This window comes from Hirundo rustica, chromosome 10, assembly GCF_015227805.2.
Source record: "Hirundo rustica isolate bHirRus1 chromosome 10, bHirRus1.pri.v3, whole genome shotgun sequence".
Taxonomy (NCBI): domain Eukaryota; kingdom Metazoa; phylum Chordata; class Aves; order Passeriformes; family Hirundinidae; genus Hirundo; species Hirundo rustica.
Window position 1 is genome coordinate 4,163,647 of NC_053459.1, and position 13,664 is coordinate 4,177,310.

At 44.6% G+C, this 13,664-nt stretch overlaps 1 protein-coding gene across 1 annotated transcript in view; it reads right to left on the bottom strand.

The window, feature by feature from the left end:
• HDLBP (high density lipoprotein binding protein) overlaps window positions 1-13,639 on the bottom strand; it is a 38,947-nt gene extending 25,308 nt beyond the window's left edge. Inside the window, exon 1 of the mRNA XM_040074534.2 lies at window positions 13,485-13,639. The gene's annotated coding sequence lies outside the window, so the exon portion shown is untranslated. The remainder of the gene's footprint in view (window positions 1-13,484) is intronic.
• Between the last annotated feature and the right edge of the window lie 25 nt (window positions 13,640-13,664).

Below are 13,664 nucleotides of genomic sequence, written 5' to 3' on the forward strand. Positions count from 1 at the left end.
GCCCCTTGATCCGCCTCCTCCTGCACAGACTGTGTCACAGCAGCAGCTACCCGGAGTGAGGCTGCAGGCAGGCAGAAGGGGCAAGGTAGGGGAAAAACAAACAAACAAACAAACCCATAGAAATCCCCCCCCCAAACCACTCCCTAACCCCCAGAAAAGTAAAAAAAAAAAAAAAAAAAGCCCCTCACCCGTCTTCTTATTCCAGTCTCTAATTTGGAAATGGGAAAGAGTCAAGGAGGGCAAAGGCAAAGGCAAGCCATCAAGCACAATACTCTCCTTTCCTGCATCGAGTATGTTTATTACTTTGTGCAATATAGATGTTTTTAATTATAAGCTCTGCACTCTCAGGACCCAAGGAAAAAACCCTGTCCCGTCACTGTAAAAATACATTGAATTTCAACTGATTTTTGCATTAACTCATATTCCTACACAGCATTAATCTTCCTCATAATTTATAACTTACACTTAGTGACTGGTTTTCTGATTCCCACTTTGAAGGAGAGCACTCCCAGATCCTAGCAAACAAAATGAAAGAAGCTGCTCTGTGGAGCCCTGACTGCAAAAAATTGAGGTCTTTGGGATAACTGCTTTTGATTACATGAAGTAAATTTTAGAGATTTCATGCACTGTATTTATGGAAACATGGATGGTATTTATTCTTTAGTAAAATTATTACTTATTAATAAACAAGAGTAGATTTCTCCGTTTCACCTCTTTTTATCTTATGGCTGGGAGGACATCATCAAAGCACTTAAATTTTTTAACACAATTCATAATTATAAATAATGATACACTTGTGGGTGAAATCAGGAAGCCTGCTGAACAGAGGAGAACAGTCAAGAACGGCCACCATGCCCAGGCAGCTCGGTGATCTACCTCGCCCACCGCAGGCTCTCCTCAGAAAGCCTGTTATCTCTGTGAGGATGCAGGAACACCACTCCAAGCACGGGGTTCTCCACAGAAAGGCAGTGACCACTGCTGCCACGTCACATCTGCTCCAGGAGCTGGCTCTGGCTGCCCTGACACAAACCGCCTGGGCTGCGGGTGCCACAAGCACCTGTAAGGCACACAGGCAGCCTGGTGCTCACCAAGGCATTAGGTGGCTCATGCAAAAGCAGAGCTCCAGGGACCTGGGCAAACCTCAGCAACTGCAGACTCTGGGCAGCATCTGCAGTGCAGGGTGTTGTAATTTGGGACTCAGAACCTAGCTTAAGGTGCAGGATGCTTTGCAGGTGCTTTTGCTCCCTCGTGTTTATCTCTCCAGTGCAAGGCAGGCAGGCTCCTCTCAGCACTCGAACTTCCAATTAACGTAAGTAGCACGATCCCCTGTGCCAGGGAAAAAACAGAGGCATCACAACCTCCAGCATCTTACCAAGGCACCAACATCGCTCTCCCTCAACTCCACCTCATTATCTGGTTTAGCAGGGGCTCTCTGTGGGGACATGCCACCTTGTGCCTCCAGGGTAACAGCATGGCTCTCCTCTGCTTTCTCCATATAGTGCTGCTGCAGCCATGAGTTGCCAGATCATTATGGACTTCTGGCTTCTATCACAGCTTCCTCTCCAGGTCTGCTTAAGAGGCAATCTTCCTCTGCCTGTTGCTCTTCCTTTATTTGCAGTTGCAAGTGGTGGGAGGGAAGCCTGCCAGTCCCAGAAGCTACTGGAAGGCCTAGAGCACCTCACCTTGTGCCACCCTCAAATAATGATTTCTGCTGAAGGACACCTGTCACAGGCTGTTTTCCTTAGAGGAGGATCTCCCACAGGGAAAGAGGTGTGTGTGTGGGGGGAAGAGCTCACCTTTCCTCCCACATTCAGTAAGTATGTAAGTGTCCTGTGCATGGACAAAAGCACATTTAGAGGGTGCCAGAAGGCTTATTTCAACTCCTGCTCCCACCAGCACATTAACCATTTGTGTTCCATCCCATACCTTTCCTTCAGTGAGGCTATGGAATATGAGCAGAGAGGGGTTTGAAGGGATTGGTTCAGGTCTGTTCTGTCTACTTACTTGTCCAAAAATACACTCTCACATTAAAAAATAAATTAAAAATACACTTGTCATGGAGATGTGTGTAAAATGGCTCCTCTAGAAGCCAGGTGCAGGAATTTTTGGTAGCTGAGGGGAATGGAGACAGAAGAAGGTACCCAACCCCTTGACAAACACTAACCTACCTCTCTCCCTCAACCAACCTGTATTTTGGCAGCATTACAACAGGCCCCAATTTCATGACTTGTTAGAACAACTGAAAAAGAAGCCTCCCAAAGGGTGGCAGAAAGGGTAAAGGATTGGGCAGTGCATAGTTTCCATGGCTTATCAGACTGGCAGCTCATATCACCAGTCTGAGGGAGGACACAGAAATGGGACCAGCAAAACATCAAACACGCACAGAGATAAAACTAACACTGAACTGGTTTGGGGCTTGTTTTTTTTGGAATGTGTTCACCCACGAGAAGGCAAGGTTGACAACTTAAGAAGCTTTCCACGATCACTTCACCCCAGAGCTCTTGGGGAAGGGAAGGGAAAGGAAACTGCACCTTGAACTACTGGAGCAAAAAGGTTGGTCTTTCCTGGCACATCTGCCCTCGCCTGAGCTGGGATTTTGCAAAGCACTTCTTCTAGTCTATTTGTATTTTCTGTTGTTATAAGAGAGTCTTATTTTTCCTGCCAGAAACCAAAAGCCTTATTTGGAAAGCAACCCAAGTATGTTCCAAAGAGTGTGTGCTGTGATTTTATTTCCTGTTAAATATAACTCCAGATTTCTAAAACTGTACAAATAAGCACCCTTTTTGTACTCTGGGTGCTTATCCCACACTCAAGTTAGAGAACACCACAAAAGGGCTACCCCCTGAAAACATCCATTTCAGCACATCCCTTGCCAGTGGCATTAAGAGAAAAGGGCTGGGGGTATACTTTGCATCACACTAAAAGAAGCAAGCAAAAGAGGATTCAGGATGCAGGGCACTTGTACGCCTGAGGTTCTCAGCCAAAGCAGGACACGTGTCTCAGCTCCACAGCTATCGCTGCGGCTCGCCAGGGGATCTTCCGACAGAACATTTGCATTTCAACAGAAAATCTCTGTTAAACTCAAGTTAGGAGTCAAACTATATAGTTCTGCTAAGAGAATAAAGAAAGTTTCATCATAAGAAATGACTGAACATGAATCCACATTGCTTAATGTCTCCGTGACTTTAAGACTAGTTTTTACTTATTTGCCATGAGGAAGAAAAGTCCCAGGGATGTGCATATCAGACACCTAGCTTCCCCATTCACACATCAGTGCTGGGAAGAAATGATTCTGCAGGCTGAATTCTGCCCCTTGGCTGTACTCAATTCAGCCCCACCACCTTCAGAGGCCCACTGTAAATACCCAATTAGAGAATTACAGGTAGAAGGAGAAAAATCTACCCAAGCCTAGACACTAATCCCAGCTCCAACCACTGAGCGATACTGAAGAAGAGAGGGTAGTGGAAGGAAGATGAGTGACTATGTGTGTTTGTCTCACACAGGACCTGAGTGGTATAAAATACAGGGCCCCAGGTGGGTGCTTGTTTATCTCCTGGTAACCTACATTGTTTATTGAGGGCAATGCTTTTGCAGGAAGAGAAAAACTGACTGGATATTGAAGGAAAATGACAAAACTCAGCAAGGCTCTCAGACAAATATGGGTCTTTGAAGGACTTATTTCTTGGGCACTGTGACAATAAAATTATGCAACCATCAGCTAGCAAAGAACACATATACACTGCCCTTTCTAGCCTATCACAGGCTGCTCTATAACAAGGGGCATGCAGAACAGGTAGGAAGAACAGGAACAACTTACTGGTGTGGACAGAGCTATAGTGTGAACAAGGAGCATCAGACCTTCTGACTGCTGGTTTTACACAGGGACACTCTGAGGAAATGAGATTTACTGGGAAAAAAAACCCCAAAAAACCCCAAACCCAAACAAAAACAAAACAAAACAAAAACAGTAAAGAGAATCAAGCTCTGCTTTTAGATTTGCTGCAGATTTGGTGAACTGACCAGTAAAATTCTCTTGGTTGCTCTGGCTGTGCACCCACAGCATCATGATTTTCTCTGTGGACTCATTATTTCATTTCAAGTTGTTCAGAGTGCTGTGATCCTTGGCTATCAGGTGCTGTGACAAAACAAATGCCTTTTCAGAGAATGAGGAAGGAAAAAAAAAAAAAAATCAATGGACAGTTTAATAAAATCAATTCAAAAGCAAAGCAGAAGGAAGCCACAGAGGACCAGTCTGAGTCTGCCCTTCCACTTGCACTGTGAGAGAAATCTGATTTAATATAAACTTGGCTTTCAAGAAGTTGCAAAGGAGTAAAATTTTTAAGGAGTAGAAGCAAATTTCATGTTCCTGGCCTTGGCAAGCCAATAAACATTTTCACGAGGAATAAATATGAGGGATAAAGTAAAATATGGTATCTTCCAGTTTCACAGTAAAGCAAAACACTGTTTTGATTCAAGAATGGAAAAGGTGATTCAGAAAACAAAGATTCAAAATATATTGCCTGGAAAGTGGGAACAGCACAGAAACTACAGAAATTCAGAATATCTGGCAACACATGGAGGTCAGAGTCACTGGGACCTGCTCAAAGCAGGGTCAGACCAGGGCATTCAGGGCTTTGCTCACTCAGGTCTTGAAAACCTTCAGAGCTGCACAAACTTTCTGGGCAGCCTATTCCAATACCTGACTATTGTTACAGTGAAAAAAGGTGTCTTACTTACAGTGAAAAAAGGTTTCTTACTTGCAGTTAGAACTACAAAATTCAATATTGGCTCTTTATGCTGATCTGAACTTGCTTTTTAGTTTAAATTACCACTACACTGTGCACTTATCACTCCCAGGTGCTTTCAGAGTGCTGCTGCAGCATTGCTTGCCATTCTACACTGCAGAACAACAACAAAAATCTTCCACAATTAGCGAGCTGAGAGGTGCTTCCCAAAGCCTGCTAATACCCCAGTTACCCAAGAAACAAGGATTTTGGAGATACTGTAGAACAGTAGAACAAAGCATGACTATTTTTTTTCCCCTGTTCTTCAAATGGAAACTTTCACTTCATTCTCCTTTGGCTACTGGGTTGAAGTTCTTTTGTTTACCTTTCAGTGTCTCCTGTTCTCTCTCCACTGGCCACTGCAATATAAAATGAACACGTGGCAATTTTTTAAAAGAAATGCTGCCAGCAGCTCTCATCCATTATACATCACCTAGCCTGAAAAGGCAAGGGATTTGCAAGCCCTAAACTTACTTTTTTCCACATTAACTGTCATATACTGAGAAAACATAAAGTCAACTGTATCCCTTAGCTCAAACCTGTCACCGGACCCACTACTCCTCCAGATACTCTTAAGCTGATGTTTTGCAGGGCAAAATTTAAGTACTTGCTTACAGCAGTTTATAAAGATGATAACAACCACTGCTTTTCACATTGACCAGATAAATATATACAGAAAATGAAGAAAAAAGAACGGTGGCAAACTAAATGAGACCCCCCCAATGCCACTTTTCAGGGGAGGAGCAGAAAAATTGCAACTTAAGCAAAAATGGAAACAGACATTTGGTTCTGTCCGTTTTGTTTGGGTTACAGTTCTTTTTAATCTTGCTTAGCTACTTTAATTTGACGTATTATATAAAAAAACCTCAGCAAAGTTGTTCAAGGCTCCTTGAAAGACTTTAAAGATTCCTCAGTTTATAATGTTTATTGGATAACGAAGACCCAAGAGAATGCCAGAGCTCCATTTTTATAAACTTGTATGCACTTTGGTATGTTTGCTCTGAATTCAATTTCCCAAGTCACATGGCTTCACGAGACTCTCTAATTCTGTAAATTTTATTTTTCTTTATTTCTATCTTTCAGCTGCAATAAGCAGCTTGAAGCTACAACCCAGAAAAGTCAGCGTTACTGTGACAAACAAAACACTTGAAAGAATAAAAGCCTGAAACTTGCGGGGAGACTAGTGCTTTGTTTGGAGCAGGACAGAACTATTTAAAAATGAAGAAAACCCCACCTTCAGTTTGGCAACAATTCCTCTGAAAAAGCATTAAAGTAAATATCTGATTCCAACAGCCACTTTGGAAAAGCAATGCTCTGACCCCCACTATTTAAGCACTGCCTTCCCTTTGTCCTATTCATAGCACATGCAACAGGGGCTCAGCATAGCCACAGACAAGCACTAATTCCTAATCTCTACTAGGCCAAGCAAAAGGCTCTTCATGTGTTAGACAGAATTACATCACGGTGATCTAAACTGACAGTGAAAAACCCAGACAGTCTTCCCTTCCAAATTTGCAAGGCCACTCTAAGCCTGCTATGAAAGGAAAGAAAGAGGGATAGGGAGAACTCAGAGTAAAACTATTCCCCCTAATTGTTACAAATAATATTATTTTACGCTTAAAATCCCTTTTCATAACTGAATCATTCTCAGTTCTACCCTGCTCATCTTTGGGCTGAACTGGAACAGGACATGAACCATTTTGGGTACAGTTTTTTTGTTTTCATACTTCATGCTGCTCAGTCCTCCACCCACTTGGTTACTGTCTTTTGGATTAATAGAATGGTGTCCTGAGCAAGATGAGTTTTCAAATAAAATAGAGGGGTAATGTTTCCTAAATTTGGAATAACTTCTAACCTTCTGCAAATACTCACTGCTTGCTCTCATTTGACCCACAGCTATGCTGCAAGCAACGGAGCCATCTACTCAGGATTTTAATTTCATGAAACTATTTATAAGAGCAAGAGTAAAAATTCACTTTTAAGCTTCTTCAATGCTACATAACCAGCTCTACTTTTTAAGCAATAGTCATATACCTACAGCTTGCTATTCTCCAGACATTCCGAGGGTCCTTGTAAGACCAAACACCTAAATCCCAGCACGCTGCACCAACTGCTGAAGCATTCACTTTGAAAACAAAGGCGTAGGCACAGCAGGTCAACCATAATATATTTCCATTCCCATTCTCACCCTGCCTGCTCTGGGAGTTGTTCTTTCCAGCTTTGCTTTCAACTGCTCCAGACAGGTTTACATTCAACTTTATCACTAGCACAGAGATAACAGCAAACTTAACTTTCTCCTGAGCAATGGAAACAGCTGGGGCCCGGTGTACAAACAGGACCCTGCTCTCTTCTTTTGGAAGGGCAGGAGAAGTCAGGCTGTCCACACCATCTCCAGCGCCCACTGGAGACACAAGATACCTCCCAACTCCTGGGGCAAGCAGTACTAAGTCCACTACAATCACTCCTGGCCTCCTGCCTCACTGTGGCTTTCCCTGGCTTTGCCTTTGTCCCTTACTCTCTTCCTTTTTCCTAACTCGAACCATGCACCCATCCCATGCCCAAAGTCCCTGTTCCAGCCACACAGCCTGCCCTAGATTTGTCACGTATCTTTGGCAAAAATCCAGCTTATTTTGTGAAATCTCCAGTTCAAATTCCAGTGCCAGAAATGCAGGGATAGACAAAAACAAGAGACTACAAAAAAGCAGAAGAGAACTAGCAAGTGATGCTATAGCAGGTGGTAGTACTTGAATTGAGCACTGGCCATCAAGGCAGTCAGTGTTACTCTGAAAAAAAAGCCTCTGCAGATTTTTCAGCAACTTGCCATAAAACCTCTGAAATACCAGTCAACTAACATGGGTGGGGAAAAGGGATGGGGGAGTGATGCCCATGCTGTGTGCCAATACCTGGAACCAAGCCTGAAATTTGAATGATGTAAGAAGATTATTCCAGTTATCCAATCCCTGATAAAAAATATGCCAGAGGTTACCTTTGTGACAGCCAGCTATACCTGCCTCATGGTATTTACTGGGAGAGATGATACCAGTAATCTTCCTGTAAAACCAGAATCCTGACCTGTGACCTGGGGTCAGACAGCACTTGATGGGCTTTGAGATCTCAACAACCAACTATCAATTCAATAACACAGAGAGAAGGCTGGGTCCTGCCTCCTCCAAACAGGATTGTAATAGTCAAAACACAATAGGGTTCCAAGTCTTTCCTCCTTAAAATCCAGTTATTTGCTGGGATGTTGCAGAATTCATAGCTACAGCACACAAGTGTCAATTACCATGATATGAGGACTCCCAGAAACTCTCCTTCACAGGTATTTCTCATGCAGGTAAAAGATGTGGCATACATACCAATTATATGTGTGGATACTTTTACCAGAATCACACTGACGTAGATTTATAAGCAAATTCCTTATAGAATTCTGTTTCTTGGTTTTGCTTTGTTTCCTTGTTTTCAGGTTTGTTTTTTTTCGTTGTGGTATTTTTTTCAGGAGGGAGGGATGGGCGTGTCTCTTTTCTTCCTTTTTTTTTTTTAAATGCTAAATAAATCTATCTGTTCCATCCCCAAAATTCTCCCAAGTGGTTCTCTCATCACTGAAAAATCATCAGTAAAAAAGCAAAACTGTTGCTGAAAAACGGTTCCAGACATTGTGCTGTGGAACGTAAGAGAATCTGGTACCACTTCCATTCTGCGTCAACAAGTAAATCCATTTTATTTTGCAATTAAATTAAATAACAACATTTAAGGGAGGTCGCATAAATATGACTGCGCTACTCAAACCTCTCAAAGGCAAAACTTTTCCTGTGAGTCACCATTTCTTTGTGTCTTGCAGCCACTGCACCAATCCCTTCCCTTCTTCTAGTGCTGTTTTTCCACTGAAGTGAAACTCATTATGACTTCCTCTAGATGAGCCTTTTGTGGTCCATCTTTTCTCTCAGGTTTCTCCCTGTTGGTTTTTTTTTTTTTTTTGGGGGGGGGGGGTGTTTGTTTTGGTGTGGTTTTTTTTTTTTTTCCCTGTTTTTGGGGTTTTGTTGTTGTTTTGGTTTGGTTTTTTTTTTTTGTTTTTTCTGCCTGCTGCTTTGCAAGTGCCTCTTTTGTGCCTCTAGCTCCAACCCCTGCTCCTCACAAAAGAGTGACATGCTTCCCTCGCTGCCTCAGCAACACAGCCAGCTCCCACAGGCCAGGCAGCTGTGGCCAAGGTCAGCCCTCTGCACCCACACGGGCACCTAGGTGCACTTAAGTTACTTACGTGCTAATTTATCTAGCAATGATTTGCAAAATATTAGTAGGTATCTTTGAGGCTTGAAAGATCTACCAGATGCAAGATTCAACAGCATAGAACCAGTCGTGAGAGACAAGTGAAGTCTAACAGCATCATCAAAGAAAAATATTTGTATTAGATGGCAGCTACCAGAAATGATTCCTGGACTTCTGCAAGGGAAAATGTCAGAGCTTGTATAGGTAGAAGCACCAAAGATCACCTAAATGATGGAAAAATTAACTATTTGAACTTTAATACACCTTTTTTTTTTTTAATCAAACAAACTGAGAACACTAACACAGCCTGATTACTTCTTGTTGCAATTAAAAACCTTAAACATATAAATCTTCTACCAACTCAATTTTTCTCTTTGCTTCAGCTGGAACTTTTCCTGCTCATCTATTAATACCTCTTTTTCCAACTTGACTTTCTGATTTTCTTCCACTGAAGTTGCACCTTAAGAGCTAAGGGGCAACATGAGCTCACAGATGGAAGATGCAGAAAAAGATAACTAGAGTCATTAGGCATTCAGGACTTTCCATTTAAGATGGGAATGCAAATCACAAGGTTTTAATAGATTGTTTATATCCTAAAAATCTGATTTCTTCAAGAGCTAAAAGACAGATAAATACAAATATAAATACAAATCTCTCAGGTGTAATTCCACATGAAGATAAGCTAGTGACCCAAAACTGTTCTTCTAAACCTAGTAATTTCTAAAATGGAAAGAGCTCTTGAAGCAAGCCCTAGATTCTTGACACACCACTAGATTCTTGACTTAATGACCAGTCCAGCAAGAACACCTGGAGGCCAGAGACCAGCTCCAGGTGTCCTGAGTCACCTTCAATCCCTTCCCCAAGCGGTCCTACTGACCAGGGCCCTCCCTCCCATTCCAAATGCAGTCTCACAGGCCACGATCAACACCACAGCCTCTGCAGGAACAGCTTCTAGACCAAAGGCCTAGAAAAAACAATAAATAAAATTAAAAAAAAACATGGGTAAAGCCCAGCAAGCTACAAAACAGCATTCTGCTTTCAAAGGTAGGGTAATCAGGAAGAGGAACAGAGGCCTAATCCTGCAGCTGGGTTTTATCTTCCTAACCCTTCTTTATCTGTTTTCTTATTTTAATACAATAACACCTACTTAATTCTTGCGCAGACACATGCTGCAGAAGTTCTACAGGCTCTGGGCCTCTCAGTAATGTTCTCCTGGACAAGTCAGACTTGCTATCTCCTGGATGAACACACCTTTCTCCGTCTGCTTTAAGAACTCTGTTGCACAGAATCCCAGACTGGTTTGGGTTGGAACGGACCTTAACCACCATCCAATTTCATCCCCTGTCATGGGAGGAACATGCCACTGTCCCAGGCTGCTACAAGTCCTGTTCAACCTGGCTTTAAATGTTTCCAGGGATGGGAAAGCCACCACTACTCTGTATATCTTTGTCAAGATTGTAACAACATTCCCACACGGGTACAAAACAGCCACAGGGACACTTGCCAGTCTCCTTAGCTCAATCAGAGGTTTATTTTATAAGTTCTGCACAATATAGGCCTGAGGATTTCCTTCTGTAAAATTCCTGAATAAAAACAAAGTTGAAACATTGTTGAGCAACTTTTCTTCAAAGAGAAACATTTTCACATAAATATAATACTCTACAGAAATGCACTATGCAAATTGTCAAAACCCTTCCAGCTATGGTAAGTGAGCCATTCGTTCCTAAGGGGAGGTTTAGATTGGATTCTGGGGAGCAGCACAGGCCACCCATCAGTCACTGTCCCTGGAAGTGTTTGAGATGTATGGACCTGGCACCTGGGGAATGGGTCAGTGGTAAACACCTCGGTGCTGGGTCAATGGTTGGACTTGATGATATTGGAGGTCTTCTTCATCCTAAATGATCCTATGACTCTATAATCACACACCTGCATTCAGTTTGAATGTTCTGGACTGGTCCCAGTGCCCCTGCTGGCTACTATGACCATCCGACCAGTAGTGATTGGATGAGTTACCCAAATTTTCCCAGCAGCATGATCCTAATTGCATTTGTACCAGCTTAACAAGCTTCTGTATACAAAGAGAATACTATGCTTTGGAAAAGGCAGTATCACCCAAAATACTGGAACCAGTGAAACATCCCAGTTCTCTTCATAAAGGTGCAAACTGTAGAGTTTACCTTGTCTGGGATGACTCCCACTCAGATAACAGCTATGGAAAGCCCAAGGTTACAAAGCTCTCTTCTAACAGACCATACTATCTTCAGAGGCAGCTTAATGTTAAATGGAAAAGACCAGCTACTTGACTCAGAATAACCATCCTTAACCTACCAAAATCAAGTTACTATTGTTACCATTACACTGCGCAACAGCCACCAACAACCAATTCTGGTTCAAGGGGAAACCTCCCTCATCATCCCAGTCTAGGTAAGTGAGGCTAATGGAAAAGTAGGGACCATAATAACCTTCAAAATCATAAGATGTGTCAATTTTTTCACCCTATCAAGCAAAACTGGGGGAGAGGCAAAAAAGAAGCCAACAGAAAAATTCAGCTTAACTTGCAACAAAGGAGGAGACAGGAGTGTGTATCACACTACCAGCTGTCGACACACCAGAATGATCTACATAGAACAAACATGGAGCAATATTTCTTACAGAAGCTACTTGGAAAATCCTTTGAGAATGATCTGGACCTACTTTGCAGCAGTGGCAAAGCTCAGGCTGGCTGGTTGCACTGCCTCTGCTACCCTGTAGTCACATACTGACAGCTACTGTTACTTTCATATCTGGTGAGAGCTTTTCCTGCTCCTGTCATTCTGATCCCTGTAAAACTATACCGTGGACCTTTATGAAAAAGGTTGTGTGTTTTTGTTGTGGATGGCTCTGCCTATGATTTGGGCCATGCTTTATGAAAATCCACGTATAAACAGGAAGACTGCTTTTTTCAACAGCTTGAATCTAAACAGCCAAAGGGTTAGAGACACAGAGCCTGAGCAGACACACAGCTACACGTGAGGTTACTGCTTCCTTTCCTGCCTCACCTCTGATATGTTCCTTTACCACTGAGAGCGATACCCAACCCATATATGAAACAATACATGAAACACCACTTCCAAGCCAGATTTGGGGGGGAAAAAAAAAAACCCAACAAAACACAAACCATACTAATATCTGTTGTCATCTAACTGAAGACAGTTGTTGGAATAGAACCAGGAGGAAAAATGGAGACTAAATCACTAGGCATATTCTTCACTTACCTTACTGAACAGAAAACATGTGATAAAGCAATGCAGCACATATGAGTGTGCAGATTTTTCTTTGTCATTGCCCAACAGAATAAGGCAAGAAATTATTCTTTCAAACACCTTGGGACTGAATGCTATTAATTTTAACTTTACAGGCACAGAACTGAGAATGTTTCAAATTCTAAACTTAGTGAATTCAAGGCCCTTGCCTCATCTTATAAGTTAAGATGCTGATTACCATTACTGATTGCTATATTACCAAGACTTCCAGCACAATCTCCTCTCTTGCTTCTTGTCTTTCAGCGCAAGAAATTACTCTTGCCAGTTATGAAACCTCCCCTACTGTTTGGGGAAAGCCAGCACGGGAAATGCTACTTATGTTCCATTTCAGCTACAGCTCAAGAATCATCCACGCCCCGTGCTTAACCCGCTTCAGGGCCGCTGGATCATCCTGGTCTATAAATAACCCGAAATAAAACCACACTGCAGGAGTAGAGAGCAGGGCAGCAGAGGCTGAATTTCCCATGTATCATGCACAGAGGCGGCTGACGTTACCTGCAGTGTCACAGGTGAAGCCAAAACCCTCCCCCACCGCGGCCCACGGCGCAGCCTCAGCCTTGGGGACCAGGAGACTGGGGAATGGAGACTACTGCACTTCGAGAGCCCGCAGCGGTCCGGGCCCGGGACACGGGGCAGGACCCACCACCAGCCAAAGGAGGAGGGAAGGCGACCGCTCCTTCGGTCGCATCCCCTCATCGGCAGCGCGGGGCCCGCCCCGGCCGATCCGCCGCAGGGGAAAGAAGCGGGACATGACTCATAGCTTTGCGTCCGCTCCCGGGGGGCCCCGGAGCGCTCCCCGCCGCCGAGGCGGCGCTGGCGGCGGAGCGGGCCCTCGGGCGGCGGAGCGGGGCCCTGGGGCGGCGGAGCGGGGCCCTGGGGCGGCCCCCGGGCCTCGGCTCGGTGCGGGGTGCGCCGGCGGCACGTGGCCCGCGCTGCGCCAATGGCAGCGGCCGCGACCATAGAGCGGGGCCGGGCACCCACCGCACATCCCGCCCGCCGCCCCTCTCGCCGCTGCCGCCATCTTGCTGCGGGCGACGGAACGCGCCCGGTGGCGGCGCCGGGCCCGCGCCTTCCTCCCCCCTCACCTGAGGCGCTCCCACCCCCCGCCCTCCCGCGCCGGGCCCGGCATTACCTCTAGTCGGCCCGCAGCGAAGCCTATGCTGGGTACGAGTCCGACGGCCCGGCCGCCATCTTGGTGCAGCAGAGGGGATGTGCGTGACCTACAGCATGCGGCGGCCCCGCCCCCTCCCCGCGGGTTGCTGTGGCGACGGGGCGCGCGCGTGCGCGCCGGGCCCCGCACCGCCCGTGGGCG